Below are 23,301 nucleotides of genomic sequence, written 5' to 3'. Positions count from 1 at the left end.
TGATTAATATACTTATACGTGAATTTGATATTTAAAGAATATTATTTTTGTTCCATGGAATCTTGATCATAAAAATTTATTTTCATCTCTTATTTTTAGAATAAAGATATATATATAATTTTGCTATTTTTAATAAAAATTTATCGGGCTTGTTAACATTTTCCTCTCGAGAATTTCAACTTAATATCTTGTGTAAAATATAATTCTAATTTCTTATTCATTAATTAGAATCAATTTAATTTTTTTTTTTGATAGAAATATTCTGATGGTGGTATTAGTTACATAAAGTAGCAGTGTTAAAGATTCAGTATCGTTTTCATATACTTATGTTAAGTTTTCAATAATGATTATGTTCATATATTCATGTTGATAGAACTTGTTAATAGTTCCTGATGACTTTGGAAACGAGAATATTTTCTGCATTTAAACGACCTTGTACTTTAATAAACGATATCTTGTTGCATCGACTTAAAAATGAAAAAAGTTTCCTTTTCTCATCTTGTATTTAATTTTTCATATTTAATTATTGATGTAAATATATAATTTAATGCATTATTCCAGGTGTTAATGATTTTTTAAATATTATTACTGAGTCGTTAAATTATAATTATTTCACATTTTTTATAATTGTAATTTTTTCACTTTTTTTCAATTTAGAAATTTTTATTCAAATTTTTTTTTTTTTTTTATATTTGACCATTTTCAACTCATGAGTTCTGGAATATTCTATTCCATCTCGAATATGGAAAATTGAAATGTCACCTTCCAATTTCTTGACATTCAGTATTCTGAAAATGAAAGTTTTCCATACCTTGTTTGGAAAAAAATAAAAATATTTCACGTCATCTTGAAATACTATTTTTCTATTAAAAACTTGTCTATGCCAATTTTCATGTATTACATTGAAATATTATCATTTAAAAAATGTTAATATCTTTTATTATGGCAGTTTTTTTTTTGAAGCAAAATATTTTTCATAAGATTTCAAATTGAAATCACAAAGTAGAAATTTCTCTCTTTCTCGCTCAGTTTTTTAAGACAATACTTTCCTTGAATAAAAATCAAGATTATGGGAAAGGAAACTTTTTTTTAAAGATTTAAAACTAAAATAACGTTTTTAAACATAGTTTCACTTTCTCAAGTACAATTTCAAACTTTATCTTGCAATAAAATAATTCGTTTTACGATTGATTGATATCAGGGATTATTGTGGATAATAATATTTTAAAAAAAATCAAGGTGTATGTTTAATAAAAGAAAAAAAAGAAAAGATGAATGACTTTATAAAATACAGACATTTTTTGTTATCATAAAATCGCAATATTCGCGACAAATGAATTAATTTTCCCCGATAGTTTTCGTCTTTCACTAGAGCAGATATAATCTTGAGAGGAAAACCACAAGTTGACACAGGAAATGGATCAGCCTTAAGATATGGAAATATATTTAAGTGCAAGGTTCGTCTTTATACGACCTAATCTGACGGTATATATAGTTTTAAAATAATAGAAAAGGGTTTTTCCTTTTTTTTTGTAATTACCACTGAATTTTTTTTTAAGTACTTAGTAACTACTTCAATAAGAAATAATTATTATTGAAATTATAAAAAATAATTTATTATTCCCGTTATTATAATTTATTATTATTATTCCCGTTAATAAATGAAATTGAAATTGAAATTGAAATTATTAAAAATATAAGGATTTTTGCAAAATGTCACATTTTTACAATCTTCTCGTATATTCAGGTGAAATTGAGCTTAAAATTTCATCTCATTAATAATTAGATTCTGCTTTAAAAACATGGCTTTCAAAAACGTGTGTATTACTTCTGTTGGGAATGTTTCTTCTTTGTGGAGAGAAAAAGGTGCTTTTAAGAGGAAAATTTCTTTCACTTGGGCTTTCGTTAATCTTCTTACACTTTATCCCCCAACACATTAAAGTCTGTCTCTCTCTAAAATCTGGAACAAGATACTACTTTTCTTACACTCAAGATTTATATGTTACTTTGAAAGTGTTGTCGTTTTTTTTCCCTTAAATTGATTTTCTTTTTTTAAAGGAAAATTATCAAACACAATTTTTGTTTTTGCAAAAGTTTCATTTTTTTTGTAACAGTATCGTTTTGAAAATATTTTATTTCCTTTTTAAACGAATTATTTGATCTTCATTGTGAATGAGTTTGATAAACAAAATTAAATTTTTGTTTATTGAAGAAAATAAACCGTCAAGGTTTCAATTTCCGTTGTTTATTTTTTAATTGAGAATTTTGTTATTGTTGAGGGAGTTTTTTTTTTGTTTTTTGCTCGAAAGAACTGGTAAATGAAAATAAACACAAGGCGAAATGAATTTAAAAAGATTATATAGAAATTTGTAGAATATTGAAAAATTCACAAAGGAACTCTTTGAAATATCAAAGTTATATATGTTACAATTTTAATATCAATTATGAGCCAAAAGTTCTGAACGTTCAAATGAAGGAAATATTTTTTTCAATCTAAAAATTATTATGTCAATGTAAAATAAAACAGTGAATTAAATTTCTTTTTAGATATTTAAAACAATATTTTGTAATAAAATTCGTACTTAAAGAAGTTGCAAAAAAAATTTCGTTCATTTGAACGTTCAAAACTTTTGGCTCATGCTATTTTGAGTTCTCTTCTGTATTTTTGGATTTGAAAATTAAAACGCGCATCATCAAAATGATTTAGTAAATTATAATTTTATGCAATGAAAAAAAAAAAGTTTAAAACTAATGACTTAGAAAAATACAAATTAAATTGCTTTAATGTTGAGTGTTAAATGAACCAACGCCCCAGAGATACGCATTTCCGCTGGATGAACGAATCATGTGCAATTTCTTATGGGTGTAGGCGTTTGGTAATTACAAGAAATTGTTTTTACAATAACAGAAGGAAAAATAATGTCTCCTCGATTATAAACGCGGGTGGTTAATGATCCGCGTCAAGGTGAATCTCATTCAGAATATATGTGGGAGGGAAATTGGATTCTTCAAGAAAATAAAATGTCTTTTTTTTTTTAATTCACAATGGAAAATTCATTTTTAATTGGGTCATTCGGTTGCTTTTTTTTGACCTAAAAATTGATGTGTCTTTTTTGTAATTGTTAGAGATGACATCTATTCTGAAATCATTTCCTTCCGTGTATTATAGATGCTAACAAATTGTATCCGTACATTCCAGATTAATATAGATGCTACTAAACAGATTGTACCAATTAAATTCTAAATTACAAATATTAAACAGATTGTACCAGTTAAAAAATAGATTATAGATAATGCTGAACTGATTTTACAATCTACAAATGGCATTAAATTTATTAGACTATAATCAAAGTTATAGATGGTTCTAAATTTACGTACCATGTACAATCAGAATTATAAATTGTAGATACTATCTAAAATCCAATAATTTATAATACAACAAAGATCTTTTCAATTCAAATTAAATATCATTTGTAATACACAAAGCTTTTACATTAAAATTAAAACATGTAAATTATTTCATTTTTTCTATAGCCTTCCATTATTGGTATTTCAATTTTTGTATAATAAAAATGTGTCTGATAATTTTGCGAATCGGAATACATAAGCGGGATTGAATTGTCACACTCTCGCGAGTGTTGTAATTTAGGTCACACGAGAATTGCCGTATTCGCGGAGTCGATTAGAAACGTGGAGATTGTAACGCATGAATGCATGTACGTGAACGGTCGCATTGATTCAGAGAGAGAAGGAGAGAGTATCATCGTCATCACGCTGGCTGGCGATGAGATGAGCTGTCCGGAATGCAGCCACAATCCATCTCTTATATACATTTGTGCTCGCCAAGAATTTTTAAAGAGTCGCTGTCGCGGTTTCGCGAAAAAAAAAAAAATATCAGACCTGCTTCATTCTCTCGCTGACGAATGCATCCGAATATATATATATTTATTTTAACCGTCTCGACGACAATCTTTTTTACATTTTAGAAACTCATTTTAAAAATAGAAAATAAAATAGGACTAGAAATTGTTCCAATAATCGTGTTTCTTGTCGAAATAGGGTAACATGATTACGCAAAATGAATTTTTTTTTACCCTTGTCGCATATTTTATTCTGGGAAAATAGACTCAATTATCTCGCCCCTAAAAGTAACTTGTTGAAAAATTAAACAACCCATTTCGAATTATTCATGAAGTTGTTTGATTTTTTTTTCTCCAATCTTTTATTTGAAACCCGTTTCTAAAGATAGTTCTCATACATTTATTAACACATTTTTCTTGTTTGAGAGAGTGAAAAGTTAAATTATATATTTCAATTTCTAGTTTTCAATACTTGTGATTTATTTTTGGGTAATGTATCCAGTGTTGTTTTTTTTTTTTAAGGTGAACACAGACATTTGTATAGAAACTTTTCACTTTTCAGTATAGTTGCCGCTTTTATGGCCCTGAACTGTCGCTTTAATCTCAACGGATCGTAAAACAAGGAGGATTTATTTATAAGAGGGCGAAGTTTCCATTAACTTGGTAGATACATCGGTGATATTTTCTTCTTTTTTTTTTCAAAAAGAAGAAGCATTTCTTATTGTTTAAAAATTTGTTTTACGTGAGATGCTTGAATGATGATGATGTTGTGTGATTCATGTTTAGGAGCGAATTTCCGGTGGATTAAAATCAGTTTTTCTCTTATTGATGATTCGAATGTTCAACGATCATGACAATCATTTAAATTAATCAGTTTCTATAATTATAATCTTCTTTATTTTGTCTTGAAATTCTTTTCAAATCGTATTTATGATTATTTAAATGTTCAATAAAGTTTCATTAAAGAAATATTTTCTTACTCGAGAGTTGAAAAATTCAAGAAATGAACTGTATGATTCTTTTGTGAGAGGATTTAGAGGATTATGTTTTCTTTCAGAAGATAGTCGCGACTATGTTGATATAAAGAGTAGGACAATTTTTATGTCAAGAAAAGTTGGCTTTCAATCTTTTTTTTTGAAGTTGCTTTAAGTTCTTATATCTTGTTTTTTTATTCGCTGTTTCCATCATTGAAATCTAGTCAAAGATCTTTACTTTTTCAATATGAAACGGAGACTAAGCAAATTCTGAGAGACAGGTAACCTTCTTAAGAAAGGTATAAACATATCAGGTAGTGAACGACTCAAAAAAAAAGGGTTTAAATTTAAGCGTTTCGAGAAATTTTGGTTACGATTTTCTCTATTCAAAGAAAGGCCTTTATAAGGCTACCAGTATAAACAGGTCAAAGCCTGCAACAACTTGCTTCATTCATGAGACATTCTTGAAATTCTCAATACACTTCTTTTACTATTTAGGAATTTTTTTTTTATATTACAAAGAAATTGTCTTTAAAAAATCAGTGAGAGTAAAATTTACGATAGAATTTTGCGTATTATTTAGCGAATAGAAAAATTATTCTTAGAAAGGCAATTATAGATTTCTTGGGTTCGCCAACGTGCAGACGCTCCTTAACTAGCGAAAGTAAAGCCAACTGGTAGTCACAAGTTACGAATACAGTGAAGGTAGACGGGAAATTGTACACATGTAATCACTTATACATCCGTTCACTCATTTATTACACAATCACGTGAATAAAAGAGCATTCACACTGACCGCATGGGTATCTTAACTTGTTTGATCTTGCAAAAACGCTAAAAGGAAATACGTAATCTAACATTATTTCAATTTATATATTATATATATCTTTCCTTCCTGTTTAGTTTAATCTTTCTCGCTTAGCGACTTTTAATGATCATTTCAACTAAATCTCATTTTTAATAGTGATATTTTCAAAAAAGATTTTTTTCTACTTTTTTTTCGAGTGTATACAAAAGTGGTATTTGTAGATATGATTATACCCTAAAATTGCAAATAGTACAAATCGGTTACTGATGATACGATCAGTAAAGCAAAAAAGATTGCAAATAAAGTGCAATGGATTTAGCAATCCATTTTAATCTAAATTATAAATGTTGCAGTCCGTTTAGTAACATCTATATTATTCTGTTTGAATACGGTACATTAAATGGTTTAAATGAGACATAAATCCGTTTCATCATTTACAAAGATATATATATATGAAATTAATTATTAGAAAAGAAATGATAGGTTCATATTCTGACAAATCCTTTGATCATTCAAAAGAAAACGTCTCTAATTGACGCAAATAAAATGGATTCTTCTTTGTGTGGTTTAAGAAGAATAGTTGTGTCTCGGCGGTTTTTTTTTTAACTGGAATTCCGGGTGGCTTTTCGAGAGGCGAGGAAGCGACAAGAAAAGCATCGTTGCTCGAGTCTGGAGCACGTGATTCTTCTTTTGTCATTCGTGAAAAGCAATTCTGCTATTACCTCGTGCATCTCGTTTGCAGTAGCAGCAGCAACGAACTTCATATCATTCTCTCTCTCTCTTTGCTCAACGAATTCCCATCCTTGTAATCACTTGTTCTTCTCTTTCTCTGTGGCTGCTTATTCTCTCTCATCACTTAACAGTGTGCCTGTCGAGAATTCAAAGCGTGGTCGTTTTCCGCTCTGACAAGCAACGACCAAACGCACCACCCGCTCGAGTATATTGTCGTGTACCTCGTGATCGTGTCTTTAAGAAAGTACGAATAAATAGAAGCATTGAAAATCGAACATGGGCGGTCACAGTCATTGCACTTGAGTCACCTCTTTTCTTTTCCATCTCACTGCACTCCTTGTGTGTGTGCTCTTTAATCATAACAAGGTTACTTCAAGAGAGAGAGAGGTCGTTTCATAATTAAATCCTTCTCTCGTTAATTGAGTTCTTGATACTGAGTTGGATTACACTGTTTTTTGCTTTGCAAATTTATAGTAAACTGAAAAAGGTTTGGCGGAACAGTTAAGACACTCATAGATGAGCGGCGCTATTTTAGTTCAAGTCCTAAATGTCCGCCAATTTTGGTGACTCTTTCACCCAACTGAAATCTTTAGGCAAAAAAGTCGCATCACGCGAAGTCGATTCGTTCGCTCAGAAAGGCGAAAGATTCACCCAAAAGTGACAGTTAACCACTTGCTTTTATTTAACGTGACAGTTCTATATGCTGTAAGCAACACTGTCGACCAACGATTTTTCAGTGTAATTTATATTTTTGACAATTTCTATTGAAAGAATTAGTCATTGACACTAATTAAGAAATACTAATTTCGGATTTACGGTCTACAGCCGCAAAATAGAGTTGTGAGATACCCTTGTAAGGTTTCAACACTCTAAATCTGAATCAGTGAAAATTTTACCTGATTTCAAAACAGTGGCTCAGTTTTTATTAATTCACCAGTGGAATGTCATTAGGAATCAGTAAAAACCACTGATTCCCAATGAAATTCCACTGGTGAATTAATAAAAACTGAGCCACTGTTTTAAAATCAGTGAAATTTTCATTGATTCAGATTTAGAGTGAATAGTATTGTATGGAAATTGTAAAGACTCCTATGAGTATACAATGAAATCAATATTATTACTAATTTCGGCTTTGAATGGATTATCTTCTGTGACGATGAAATAATTCGTTGATAGCGCAAAAATTATATCTAATTTGTATTGTAGAAGTATAGCATCCCAATCCGTACTGTGAAAAATGCACTCTAAATCTAACTCAATGAAAATATTACTGATTTCAAATCAGTGGCTCAATTTTTATTAATTCACCAGTGGAATTTCACTGAAAATCAGTGGTTTTTACTGATTCCCAATGAAATTCCACTGGTGAATTAATAAAAACTGAGCCACTGTTTTGAAATCAGTGAAGTTTCCACTGATTCAGATTTAGAGTGTACCGATACTTTCAAAAATTTTAGAAATTAGGTGACACTTTTCCACTAATCCAAAATCAAGATTTAAACTTTAGGTTACAGTTTACAATCTTTAGTTATATTTTCGTTTTGTTTATTTTTTGCACAACAATATTAAACAAAGTTTGAACTCGTTAAAATCAACCCATTTCTCATTTGGGTTTCTTTCAGGGCTGAGGGAGAGGATTAAAGGATTGAAGCTTTGATGAGGGACACACACATATATATATACACTTGGCATTGATAAGAGATTATCGCACGTGACATGAGAATGCAATTTTCCACTATTAGAAATTTACATCCGCGGGTTTCTTATGAAATAATTATTGCGGCACACTCATTGCGAAGGCCAATTAACTTCAATACTCGAAATCTTTTTTAATTATCCAAGATTAATTAGCCTATCTCATTGATTTTTTCAAACCTTATTTATAAATACAAAATTCGACATGTACCCCATTTTTTCAGTACTTGTTTTTAATTTTGATGGCTAATTTTTGATTCTATAAAAGAATTGACTGCTGTTTTTAAAATTGAATGTGAATCACATTATTATATGAAAAGCTCATCGATAAGATGTAATTGATGGACATATATTACAAAAGGATATAGTATAATTATTGTAGCATTAATTTATAAAAAAAATTTTATCGCACTGATGATTTAATGTAAATGAATTTACGTTTATTCTAATTTATTGTAACGAGTCTTTATTATATTGCCATATTATGTAAAATGTAAACAGAAAAGATTTATGTAATAATAGGCGCATTCAACTATTGTTGTTGCTTCCAGTGCATCAACCTCACTGATGGAACTTGATAACGCGATGTGTATAGAAACAAAACTCATTATCGCTACTTGAAAATCGGTTATGAAATAGTGTCGTTTATCCTCGTTCTCAATTATATTATATATGCAATGAAATTACGCAAATTCTGTAAAATGCTCGCAATACGAAGGTTCAGGTGATAATCTGATTAAAGAAATCGAATTCCCTCTTGCGTCAGGCTTGGATTTTTGTTTGATCTTGGATAATTTACTTTTCTAATTTCAACGTGTTTTTTTTTTTTTTAATATTTTATTAAAACAAGTTTTGGAAAAGAAGCATTGTAAGATAAAAAGAATTCTAAATCGAGAATTTATTTTCATCAGAGCAGATATTAGCACTGACCTCTTTCGTTTAAAATAAAACATGTATCATATGCCCTTGGATCTTTAGATTCATGAGCAATCTGGTACGCGTCATTGACTCACGTACACCTTCCTCGAGGCTAATGACATTTGTTCAGCCTTCGCATATATATATAGGAAACGAATTACTTTATAAAATTATTCTTCATTTTCTCTCAGTTCTTAATGGCAAAAAAAAAATCAGTATTCTCGTTTAAGAATTTCAATATAATTTGTTTTTCCAATATTAAAATTGAATTTTCATAATTGTCTCAAATTATGTTTAATAAAAGAAAGTTATTTTAATATGAATATTTTATATTTAATTTAAAATGTTGAGTAAATATTTAAAGAAAGTTTAAAGCAAATATATTTTACAAATATATTTATATTTTTCATATACATTTTTACTAAATAAATATTAGGAGAAAAATTCTTTTTTTTTTTGAAAAGTTTAAAAATGGACTTTATTTATTCTATGCTTTTAAAGTAAATATCGTCTACACATATATACATGAATCGAAAGCAAACTACACGACTTGCTGTTGTTTAACTTTCAAGTGACAAAGAGTATGACAGAAGGAAATCCCTGTGACACTCTCGTCCCTTCTACATAAATTAAAAAACATGAGTCTCTCTCTCTGTTATTATAACCGAGACTGCATTGCATAAATCGAGGAAATCCGGAAAAAAAAATTCTTTTAGAAAAAGAAACATTTCTTTTTTTTGCATAACATTTTTTAAAAATTATATCTGATTCAATTAATCAGTTTACTTAATCAGTTTACTTGATAATAAATATTTTCTTGAACCAAATAATTTTTAAGTCAAACTATTAAATAATAATAAAAAAAAATATTTGATAGTAAAACAAAAAAAAAAAATGCGAAATATTTTTTTCGCTTATTTACGTTTCCGATAGTGAATGGAAGATGTATGAAAATGTGTGATAACTCCTCGGGACTTTCTCCTTTGGAAAGAAAATACTGAGTATATAATAATGAGGATAATGCTCGTAGATTATGCAACTTCTGATAACGTTTTATTTTCTCCAGCAAAAAAAAAAAAAAAAGATCTACTCGTCCTTGTCGTAATTATCGTAACTTTACTCGTTAAAAGAAACTTGTACACTTTGTCAGTAATATCGTTTTAAAAAGAAAGAGGGGAAAAAAAAATATATTAAGTAAGAAAAAAAAAAGATAGAATAAAAGTATAAGGTGGGACGATTTGACCCTGATTCGCGAAGACTCTTACCAATCTCGGTGGCATACATCTTGCGAGAGTGAAATGCCAAAGTGAAAGGATAACATCTCTCTGTCTTTCCGTGCGTGTTGCTCGCATATTACCTCACAACCTGCCAATTCAGACGTGAAGAAATAAAGTCCCTTTCACACTGGCAAAAATTTTTTCTCTCTTTCTTTTTTTCTTTATATCTTTTGTTCTAGAATTTTTCAATTTTTCTTCTACTTCCGAGAAAATTTTTTTTCTCATACTTTTTTTTCCCCAAAATTTACGAAGCTGAAGTACGCAACATTTTTATAAACGATTTTTAAAGAAATAATTTTTTAAAATGAAAAATTCTATAATTTTTTGCCCGAAAAATATTTTTTTATAATTTGTTGATTAATGAAAACTACAAGAAATATTTTTTAGGCAAAAAAATTATAGAATTTTTCATTTTAAAAAATTATTTCTTAAAAAATCGTTTATATAAACGCATGCGTACTTCAGCTTCGTAAAATTAGAAAAAATTTATTAATCAATTTTTTTGCTGAACAAAAGGTAAATAATAAAAAAATTTCGTTCAAATATAGAAAACGAATTTGCCGAAAAAAAGCAAATGAAAATAATACCTAAATGTTTTATTCCCAATGGAAAAACGAATCGTTCAAAGTTTATATGTTTGAAACAACAATTGGAGTTTCTTTGTTCGATTTTCTTCTCTTTTTTTTTCCTTTACACTACATATATATATAGTATGTGTAATCCATTAGTTCGACGTACATTTCTTTTTTTTTTACTACCATTTGAAGTTAAATTGACTATTTTTCAAATATCGCAAATTCAGCGAGTGATTGAATAGGGATTTTTTTTTAAAAAAAAATTCCGGAAAAGTAAAATTTAAAAAGAAATTTCTTTTTAAATTTTACTTTTTCGGAATTCAAAAAATGAAATTTCTTTTTTTTTTGAAAATTGAAAAATATGAAAGGAAAAAAAATTGGGGTAAAAATTGTTGAGGTTCAGTAGAGTAAGAGAGTAAAGCGGCAGCTTTGAAACACGTGTGTCTGACAACATGTGCGCACATCTTCTGGGAATATCGAGTAATGTAGGGTTTTACATACTGTTGACTGGGATATTAAATGTGACTTCCACGCGTTGTGTGCGTTTGTGACGGCAACAAGAAAACGTGTATATAAATGTGACACACTCACATATCAAACAAAAGTGGCTAGACGAGAATATAAAATGTATAAACGCGTTCAAGTCAACGAATGCATTGGCGGACTTATAATAAGCATTCGAGACGAAAAAAAAAAAAAAAAATGAGACCGGTTTCAATCTTACGATCGTCTCTCGTTTCGCGACGTTCAAAGGACCTCATAACCCACAATTTCAATCCGTTAGAAATCCATTTTTAAAATCGAGAAATGAATCACCTTTACTTTCGATTATATATAAAAAGAATATTAATTAAAAAGTGAAACTAAAAATTGATTTTGATTTTATTTTAGAAAATTAAAATATTTTTAAATATTAATTTTGAAAATTAAGTGGGAGAATTGAATGGATTTGGATTTTAAAAATTGATCAAGCGTCATTTCTACACCATTACCAACCTCGAAGGTCGAATTTGTGGCCTTGGCACGCTTTCCCTTTTCTCTTCTATCCCCTCTTCAATGTTTTGTTGATCCTTCTCTTTTACGAACCCCGCTTCTGCCAGATGCAATTCCAGAAATGGCGCGAAAATGTGCGCCAGATGCCTAACCTAACCTTTTATACTCACACATAACAACAGATGCGTGAAATATTCCAAAATGAACGTGTTTTAACTCACAAGTTGAGAATATCAATTTCCTCTTTTTCTTTTTTTTTATCATATATTTTAATATTATATATATATTTTTTTTTGATAATCACGATCGATATTCCTTTGCATTTACTTTCTTTTCCTCTTTCTCAAATGACGTAATTTTAACTTTCTCATAAATATATTGAAATTAAAATAACTAACAGGGTTTATATTAAAAATTTAACATTTCATAATTTTATTTTGAAAATTAAAAAACTTTTGAACCTATAAAAATTAAAAAGGTAAATTAAATTAATTTTAACTAATTAAATTAATTTTTATCAATTTTTTCTTTATACAATGAAAATTTTCATATATATAAAAATATCGAATAGTGAATTTATCTTCAAATATTTTCTAGGGACAAAAATAATTTTTATCAATTTTTTCTTTATACAAAGAAAATTTTCATATATAAAAATATCTCGAATAGTGAATTTATCTTCAAATATTTTCTAGGGACAAAAAAAATTTTTTTTCCCACCATATTTATTAGCGTCAATAATTTTTAGGTGCAAAAAATTCTAACAATAGCCATTGGACATTTTTCGCATAATAAATTCATTATTGTGCAAGAAACACTTTTATTTACCATGTTTTTATTTTCGCAACTTTTAAATATTATAATAAAAGTGTTTTGTAACAGTTTTTTTTTTGGATCGCAAAAGGTCGAAGGTTAAAAATAATATAATTCCATTTCTAATAAGTTTTGAATTTAATCGAAGAAAATATTTTTAATTTTTCCTTCACGAGCAAAAGAAAATATTTTCTCAGATTAAATTTTTATCTTATAATTTATATTTTTCTCAGAAGAGACACATTTTCTCGGATTAAATTCTAACTGGACGAGGGAAAAATTATTTTTCTAAAATGTGAAGAAAAAAAAATTTATTCGCATTTTTTAATATAGAAATTTGAGAGAGAGTAAAATTTTTTTTTTCGTCTACATTTTTCAAGTAAATATTATTTGAGAGTGATTTTCACAAATTTGAAATCTAAATTGGAAATTTAAAGAAAAAGTTAGAAATGCAAAAAAGAATTGTCCCTTATTCGAACAATTTTTGTAATTTTTATAAGAAAAAAGTTTCTCAGCAAATGAAAAGTTGGAATTTTTTATTAAAAGCTATATCAGCGGAACTAGCCTCCGCATTTCCTAAGTTCTTGGACTTTATATTTATCATCTCTGGGACGGCGTTCAACGCCTCGTGCACAATGAACATAAGTGCCCGCGCGCAGTGGTTGTATATTTTTTTCCTTGCTTAACGAACCCGAAAAAATATATGCGCATCTCGATTAAAAATCGTCTCGCTTCTCGCAAAACACAATTTACACTGGGAAATTGAAAATTTCTTCGCGAAAATAAATTTTCAAAAAAAAACTTCTTATACACTGAAAAAAAAGAAAAAAGTAATTTTTACTACTTTCAGAGTTAAACGTGAATTGTCCTGAAGTTTCTGCGCATCTCTGGCAATTTTTACTGCAAAAATAGTAAAATTGATTAATTATTTCTGTAGTAAATTTTTCTGTTTCTGTAGTAATTTTAACTATTCCTGGAGTAAATTTTACTATTTTTGGAGTAAAAGTTGTTGGGCAGAAACTTTGGACAGTTCCCGTTTAACTCCGAAAGTAGTAAAAATTACTTTTTCCTTTTTTTCCATATATTAATTAATATCAAAGTTACATATTTAATTTAACTGTTTTTGGAAAATGGAAATGCAAAAATTATTTGGCTATTTATATATAATCAACTAACCGATTATTTGAATCAAATAAATTTTTATTTTGTACCTATAATGAAGTTCGGAGTATTTTTTATTTTTCAAAAGAAATCGAAAAGATTTTTTTTTTTTTTTCCTCTTTTTTATGTCTTTGATAGACACATCGTTTCTCCGCAGGTGAAATGTTTGAAAACTTTATCGTCCGCAAATGTGACCGTTTTAAGCTTTAAATCACTCTCTCTCTCTCTTTTTCTCTCTCGTCTTTACTATTGAAAATAGTGCATTTCCTGAAGGGAAATTGATGGAAAACTTTTCAATTCGTTATATTGCTTTTCTAAAATTGTTGTCTTGTAACTTATGTGTCTTGGGAGACAAATAAAAAAAAAAAAAAAGAGAAAAGAAAGTGTAATTTTTTCTTTTTTTTATGATGCGTAAAGGTTGTAAAAAAGAAGATTCAATTTTACGAGATTTATTCCTCTTTTTTTCGTTAAATGATTATATTGAGAGAATGTGTATGTGTGTGTCAAGTCTCTGTATCGTAAAAGTTGAGTCAACTTCCGGCGAAGAAGACTCTTGGGTGTCTCTCATCGAGAATGCTGATTACTCGCTTCGTGGAACTAATTGACAATCTCGCCCGATATATCAAGAGCGTTACCATTAACAGTAGCTTCAATACAAGTGCACACATATATCACACACACATATAATATATTTTTTTATATTGTATTTTAATTTTATATTATATAATCATGTCATAATAATACTACTAAGAACAATAATAATAAGAAATAATTTCTGCAATTAATAATATTACATTACAGTTGAACCTCGTTAAGTGAGACGGTTTGTTGTCTCACTTGTACAGGTTTTGTACTATATTTTAAATGACTAAAAAGAATTTTCTAAATTGAAGTTTAATTATAATTATATATTGCAGAAATGTATTTTATATTGGGATTAAAGTCGAACCTGGTGAAGTGAGACGGCAATTGTCGCACATTTATAGGTTTGACTGTACACTACTATTTTTAATCCTTAAAAAAAATATTAAATTAATATTTTTATTATTACATAAATGTGTACTATATTCGAATTACAGTCGTACCTCGTTAAGTGAGACGATTTGTTGTCTCACTTCTACAAGTTTGACTGTAAACTACTATTACCCTAAAAAGAAATTTTTTTAATTGAGACTTTGATAATTATATATATCGTTTAACTGTATTTTATATTCGTATTACAGTCGAACCTCGTTAAATGAGACGATTTATTGTCTCACTTCTACAAGTTTCACTGTAAACTACTATTACCCTAAAAAGAAATTTTTTTAATTGAGACTTTGATAATTATATATTGCATAAATGTATTTTATATTCGTATTACAGTCGAACCTCGTTAAATGAGACGGTTTGTTGTCTCACTTGTACAGGTTGGACTGTACTCTATTATTTTTTACTAAAAAAAAAAATTCTTTTAAAAATTGAGACTTTGATAATTATAAATATTACATAAAAAAATGTAATTATGTTACAAAAAAAACTCGCAATTTCAAATGAATATATAATTGTCAATGAAACATGCGTAAAAAAGCGTAACGCATTCACTTTTGAATGACTTTGTGGTTCGTTCACCCTTTCATATTCCTTCAAGCAATGCCAGTAAATACGTAAATTGCCGACAATCTCGTTGAGCACTCGTTGAAAAAGAATATATACAACATTTTTCAACGCTGCGACAAAACTTTGTTAAAAAGCGGAAGTAAAGCAAAATTGTATTATATACTTTTATAAAAAAGGAAAAATTTTATCTAGAGCTGATTTTTCGCTTCTTAAACGTATATACTGTCATTTCTTCATAAATAGAAACGAGGTCACGATGGTCCTTGCCTCCAAATGGTCTTTTACCATTCAAACAGCGTACTTCCGGTTTTCAAAGATTGTTGCGACAATGAAAATTTATTCGAGAAAATTCTTTGTCTTTTTTTTTTTATAATAAACATATTTGTCTCTTGAAAATAAATGTTGTTGTAATTTTATTTCTATATGTAGGAATCAACGAGAAATTTTCAATTTTAATTAGTTAATTTTACTTTTAAAATTTGATTTCAACATAAGCTAAAAATTAATTTTTTAAATTCATTATTAGATTTTTTTTTAAATGGATAATATTTCTATATAAAAACAGAAACTTTTTTTGTTCACTATAATGAAATTGAAAACTAGAATTTTTAATTTAGTAACTAAGTGTATATATATATATATATATATCAACGTTTTCTCTGAATTGCTAATTTGTGGATAAAAGATTGAAATTAGATAATATGTAAATGGTTAATGGTTGTATATACATTGGACTAATGAATGTGTGTTCTTTTTGTTACAGGTTAGTTCTGTTCGACTACTTTCTTAATCAGAGGTTTGCGTGAGTATAAATAATTAGAATTACTGCATGGAAATCGATCGACTCTTTAACACAGCGAAAATATTTATTATTATTTTTTTTTTGTTTCATTTCATTTTTAATAACAAAGAGTGTCAAAAAATTATTTTGACAAGTCTTATTAATGAAACAAAAACAATTTATGAACACAATTTTTCCATTTTAAAAATATATATTACACTGAAAAAACATATTTTATTTAAATAATCAGTTAATGTATTATAAAATAATTGAGTTAATTAAATGATATTTGTTTCAAATATAAAAATATTATTGATTCAAATACAAAAATTATTATTGGTTGAAATAAAATTCACTGAATTCAAATAAAAATTATCAAATATTTATATTTTTTAAATAATTATTATTATTTCAATTAAATTATAATTGATTGAAGTAAATATTTTTCGTAATTAAATAACCGATTATTTGAATCAAATTTTTGTTTTCAGTGTGTTTTTAAATATTCTTATAACAATTAAAACTTTCAATTTGTGAAATATTATTTTCTGGTCACAAATCTGGAAATTTTCAATTTTGATAATTTTTTTTTATTATAATAATTAATTATAATTAATAGAATTAATTAATAAATATTATTTATTAATTAGTTTAATTAACCCGTGTGGAAAAGTGATGTGGGCCCCCAGCGGGGGCCCTTATGGATCGCCCTCATGCCATGAGGGCCGCATATGGATGATCCATAGGGGCCCCTCATGGAAACGACATGCTCATCGATGAGGGCGCCCGCATGGGCGATCCATGAGGGTGCCCCTACGGGCGCCCTTATGGGCCCTCACGTTTGCCCTCATCTTGCCCTCAAGTTTGCCATAATGTTTTTTAATCAATAATATTAATAATAAAAGTTAATTAATAATAAATAAGCTTAAGTTATGAATAAATAACATATTTATTTAATAATTATTCAATTTTAAATTAAATTCTTACTCAAATTGAATTTATTAATTAACGTTCTAATTAATTAACTGTCGGATATAATTAAAAGTAATAATAAATTAATTAATTAAAAAATTAAAAAATATGTAATTTATGCATACTATTAACGGATATTTTCATTTTTCAATTAATTCATACATAGAATTAATGATTAAACGCAAACCTGAGAAATAAATAAATCTAACGCATGGGGGGAATCGAACCTACGACCTACGGACTATGAGTCTAACGCTTTACCAACTACGCTACGCACGCTACTTCAAAACGAATGCTAACTTCTTGATGCTATTTAAACTTCAAAAATACCTAACAAAGAAAAGTGCTTAACATCATTTAACATCAACGTTAAGATATTAAATTATATTTTCCAATCAAATGCAATTTATAAAATATAATTAATTATATGCTTTATGATTATTATCATGAATCATCTCAGGTGAATTTTCAAAAAATGTATAAATTTATTTTTATTAAAAACGCGTTTTTCGTTGTTCTGAATCATTGGAAACATTCATTTTTTGTTGATAAAAAAATATTTGATTTGTGGACTTAGAAAATTTTGCTAATCGATCATGAGGGCGATCCATGCGGGCCCCTACGGTGGCCCTCATCTATTTTGCCATAAGTGTGAGTGTTATTTTCAAAAAAGTGTAAATATATTTTTATTAAAAACGCGTTTTTCGTTGTTCTGAATCATTATAAACATTCATTTTTTGTTGATAAAAAAATATTTGATTTGTGGACTTAGAAAATTTTGCTAATCGATCATGAGGGCGATCCATGCGGGCCCCTACGGTGGCCCTCATCTATTTTGCCATAAGTGTGAGTGTTATTTTCAAAAAAGTGTAAATATATTTTTATTAAAAACGCGTTTTTCGTTGTTCTGAATCATTATAAACATTAATTTTTTGGTGATAAAAAAATATTTGATTTTTGGACTTAGAAAATTTTGCTAATCGATCATGAGGGCGATCCATGCGGGGCCCCTACGGTGCCCCTCATGGATTCGCCATATGGATCAGCCCTCATGGGCCCCCGCCGGGGGCCCCGAACTCTTGAGGGCAAGATCGTGGCTTTTTCCACACGGGAATGTTTTAATTAAACTTTAATTACTTTATACACAGTATATAGCAGAATAACAGAATTGTAATTAAATTCACAAGTATAAAAAGTGAGAATTTTATATTCATTTTGAATAATAATTTCCTTTACTCTCGCTATGTTTTAAAATTGAATGGAATTTTTTTTTTTTTCTTTTTTTTTGGGTAAAAGAAAAAAGATTATTAAGTCTATTTTTAAAAGAGTCAATATATAACGACATTGAAACATTTTTGTGGCAACATCCGGTGTCTGTCGGTTCTTTTGAGTATTCGCGCGCTCATGAGATACGAAAATTTCTCAATGTATAATGTGCACTCGAAATAATATTGAATCACTTCGAAAATGGAACAACGTCGATAGGGAATGGAAAAGCTGGTGAAAAAGAGAGGAAAATATTCTCGAGATGCGGAAAACCGCTGGAGCGAAAAACAAATTGATACTGCGGGCGTTCCTTTCCTACATATATATATGTGAATAGAACATTTTCCCACTTTGGCTTTTTTAAAAATTTTATTTTAAATTCTTAATTTGTTATTTTTTTCACTATTTTTGACTACATTAATTTCTGAAAAATAATAATTTAAATCTTAAAGTGAACTTTTTAATTCTTCGTTTAGAAAAAGTGACGCATAATTTTCATTTTCTTGACTTTTACCAATACAAGAAAAAATTACCATTCGTTTTGTTATCACGATCACGCAATTTGAACAATATCGGTTCCATGGAATCATCTTATCTCTTTCAAAATAAAAAAAAAAAAAAAATTTCTCTTCGTCTTTTTTTCCCTCTCTCATTCACTTTCTTTATCGCAGCAACTGTATCGTATATTTATACAATAAAATTGCAAATGTAATTTTTTAGAATGGTTCCAAGATCAGGGAAAAGTCGATGAAAATTCTGGAATATTTTCTTTTTAAACTGTGAAAAAAATGGTTATAGAGGTCACCTTCAATATTATATTTAATTTATTTGAGTTAAAAGAGAAAAAAAGAAATTTTTACCTAAGGACGAAAAAATTATTTAAAAAATTTCTAAAATTATTAATTTTTAAACAAATATTTATTTATTTAAATATTTGTAATTATATATTTTTTTCTGAGTTGATATATATAGATTTATTCAAGTAATTTCTTAAGTAATTTTTTTTCTTTGGTAATATTTTCTGATATAATATTACAAATGATATATATATATATATATATATATATATATATATATAATATTAATTTTTCCATATTGCTTTTCTAAATATTTGCACTTATCAATGAATTTACAAACACACCATATGGTAATTGAACAATTAAGATAATGAATCACCGACACAGTTCAGTGGCTTCGATTAATGACTCACCAACATTTTATTTTACTAATTGCGAGACTAGTTTTAATTATAAAATTGAAATATCTACTTACGTTAAAATATTTTTTTTTTTAAACTTAATTTTTAGCTTCTTTCTGTATTTTGAAATGATTTTTTTTTATTTATTTATTTTACAAATAAGTAATGAATTTTTTTTAAATTTCTAGTTAGAATGACCAAAATTCTGGTAATTCGAACCAGAATTTTTTTTCTGTTGTATTTTTAATTACATGTAATTTGCTCATTTGTTTTCCTCTTTTTTAATTGATATATTTTAATTCGAAAAGAAGTAAATTATATTTTATTTTCGTTTTTTTGTTAAACAATTTACTTTGTTGTTTTAATAATAATAATAGTAATAATAATAATAATAATAATAATAATAATAATAATAATAATAATAATAATGAATTTATCCTTTTTTTCACATTGGTAAATGTTGACGTTTGCATTATATATTATTTCAAACAAGTTTTTAACGTTTCTATTTTATAATTATTCATGATGTAGAGCGAGTATAAAGTTAGTGGAGTAACTTTAGAATAAATGCATAATTATCATTTAACCAAGTCAAAATGTTTGCCAATGAATATACTTATATATTAACTTTTCTCTTCTTTCTATATAAATTGTGAATTTTTAAACGAAATCATAAAACAAAAGTGTTTTATTTATTTTAAATAAAAAAAAAATTTTTTATCAAATATTTGAAAAAAGTTTACAATCTCTAAATTGCAAAAATAAATAAGTTTTACTAACAAAAAATCAGTTACTGATATTCAAATAGTAATAATTCTAATAATCTTTTTAGTTAAAAAATAAGTAATTATTTAATTTACTTTTAGGTTATAATTAACTAAAAATTTCTGTTAACTAATTGAATTATTTTTTGACTATTTTTTTTAGTTATTCAAACTGAATTCAGAGAATTTAGTTACTTTTTTCCCTAATTATTATTGTCACCAATTTGCAGAAGAAAAAATTTAGTTAATATTTACTACACTTAGAGAAAAGATTGGTTGGGGTTAGCATTTTTAGTTAGTAAATTAAGCTACTAATTTATTAGTTGTTATTTTTATTTGGTATAACTTTTATTAGCTATGGTTTAACTAGTTTGTTGGAATAACTATTTAATTAGTAACCTTACCAACGAAATGGTTAGGCTAATTAAATGGTAATAGTAACTAATATAAATTAGCAAAAATACTATTACTAACTAAATGGTAATCGCATTTTTGCTAATTTATATTAGTTACTGTTACCATTTAATTAGCCTAACCATTTCGTTGGTAAGGTTACTAATTAAATAGTTATACCAAATAAAAATAACTAATAAATTAGCAGCTTTACTAACTAAATATGGTAATCCCAACCAATCTTTTCCCTCAGTTTGCAGATTTAGAGAGAGAGAGAGAGAAAGCAGAGTAAAATTATTTGGAAATTTTAATATTATGATAACTTATTATAAATCATGAGAATTTGATAGGGAAACAAATGAGCGAATATATATAACAAAATTACAGATACATAATGGAGTCTTTACTCTAAATATATGTGACATAATAATGATAACATTCATGACAGATGATAATTGAGTGATGATTCGCGTGGTTGTTATAATGCGGATGATTGAATGGGAAATAAATTTCATATCTAGGGTGATGTTAGGTCACTTGTAAGTGAGTTATATTAATGGTAGATTTGAGATTCTGGTTCGAGGTCTATTAGCGAATCAAGCTTGAAATCCGTTTGAATCTCTCGTCAGCGCAATGTTCTATCAACTCTGACTGCCTTCCTTCCGGCTTGAGATGTTCCGGCAATTCAAACGTAACTGCATTACATATATATATATATATATATATAGATTTGTCTTTGTATATAGCACCTATGGTGTAGTTAATGGAAAGACCACAGTTGTCGACTTAATCGAATTCAGATACGCGAAGCACGTTATAACATTCAAGTGGTAGTACAATTAAACGTTCAGTGCGGCATCGATCTTAAACCTGTCTAGATGGAATATATATATATATATATATATATATATACTATGATAAGGGTCAAGACATGTAAACACCAATTTACTTACATCAGGAATCCAATGTCAATTCCAAAATATTGAGTACTAGTTGCAACCACATACAGTTAATAATACTGTCGGGTATATGTAATGCCATCTATGCAACGTCATTCGATGAGGGTCAAGGTGCTTAAATGCTTAATACCACCTCAATTACATTATTGGGAAACATGAATAAATTTTTAAAATCAATTGCTAAAATTTTCATTGAGATGAATTTTATTTATTTGGAATTATTATTTTTGAAGAATTAACATTAAAATGATTTTGATACCTAACAGAATAACTCGAATTTTTATACTAACCGAAAATTTACTTTACAGAATTTTTATTTGTTCGAATTTTCACTGCAAATCCCACTTGGAAAGATTCCCCGAAAAGTGCCCCCTGGAGGTTCCAGCTGAATTCCGCCGGAACTTCCAACGTAATTCCCTCGGAGTTCCAAAGAATTTCCGATGTGATTCCGACGGAGTTCCGACGAAATTCTGATTATATTTTTCAAAATTTTTAGAGTCCTAATTCCGTCGGAACTCCTTTGGAATGCCATCGGAAATTCTTTGGAACTCCAATGGAATTCCGACGGAATTACGTTGGAAGTTCCGGCGGAATTCTGATAGAACCTCCATGGGGCACTTTCCGGGGAAACTTTCCAAGTGGGATGGCAATTGATTTCGACGCGATTTTCAAAATCAATCACAATTTTATGAATATTTTGATTGATTGAATCGCACCAAAATCGTTTGTTGGTTCGGTCATTTGCAACTTTGGACAAATGAAAATTGTATCAATTAAAAATTCTATTAAATGATTTTTCAGATTAAGTATTTATAGTATGAAAAATCGGTTATGTGGAAATTCTCTATCTAAATAAATAGAAATTCTGTGAATTTTCGGTTTTAAAATTTGATTCCCTTTTTAGTACTATTTTTTCAATTTACATTTGTTTCAAATGCTGATACTTGAATTTTTTTTAAATTTCTGAATGACTTGTTGAAATTGAATATATATATGTTTTATGGAAAATTAAGGGGTTTTACACTTGTTTAAATAGCATTTAATTTACACCAGTTTAGGTTAATTGTAAACACATGTGTGTATATATATATTTATACACACATACTGAGGAAGTGTTAAAGTTTCTGATGAGGAGAACTACGACCGTGCCTCACCTGCCCTCCACTTCCCAACCGTGCAAGTATATATATATATGTACTATAAGGAAAGTTAATTTTGTATAACTACTTCCGCTTTTTGATGCCAGCTGCAAATTTATATGACTCTAAAAGTTATAATTGTTGATTTTCATTGTATTCTTAAAATGTCATATATATATATAAAAAATATGTATGATTTTGTATTAGCAAAATTTTCGTTTTCAAACAAAATTTTCTCCTTTGAAAAAAAGGTGTAACTGAAGTTATTATTGAAGTATAGATTTTAAACATTTTTGCTGAATCCTCATATAACGTTGCACTTCATTCTCAATTGATGTGCTAAAGAAAAATGACTCTGGCAAGAATTGTGTCGCCTAAGGGCCCGCAAGATTTCGAAGAGGCAATAAATCCGATTGCACCACCC

General features: G+C 27.9%; 1 protein-coding gene across 5 annotated transcripts in view; it reads left to right on the top strand.

Moving 5' to 3' along the window:
• Positions 1 to 23,301, top strand: part of LOC127284513 (brain tumor protein-like) — a 79,873-nt gene that overhangs the window by 2,960 nt on the left and 53,612 nt on the right. The window contains exon 2 of one of the 5 annotated variants that reach the window (XM_051309985.1): positions 16,169 to 16,207. The exons of the other annotated variants lie outside the window; for them this stretch is intronic. The gene's annotated coding sequence lies outside the window, so the exon portion shown is untranslated. The remainder of the gene's footprint in view (positions 1 to 16,168; positions 16,208 to 23,301) is intronic. 5 annotated transcript variants of the gene reach the window in all.

Source organism: Leptopilina boulardi, unplaced genomic scaffold, assembly GCF_019393585.1.
Source record: "Leptopilina boulardi isolate dan_hultmark-lab unplaced genomic scaffold, ZJU_Lbou_2.1 LbouV2_325, whole genome shotgun sequence".
Lineage (NCBI taxonomy): Eukaryota > Metazoa > Arthropoda > Insecta > Hymenoptera > Figitidae > Leptopilina > Leptopilina boulardi.
The sequence above is the reverse complement of the archived record's forward strand: the minus strand, read 5'-3'. Positions and strand labels throughout refer to the sequence as shown.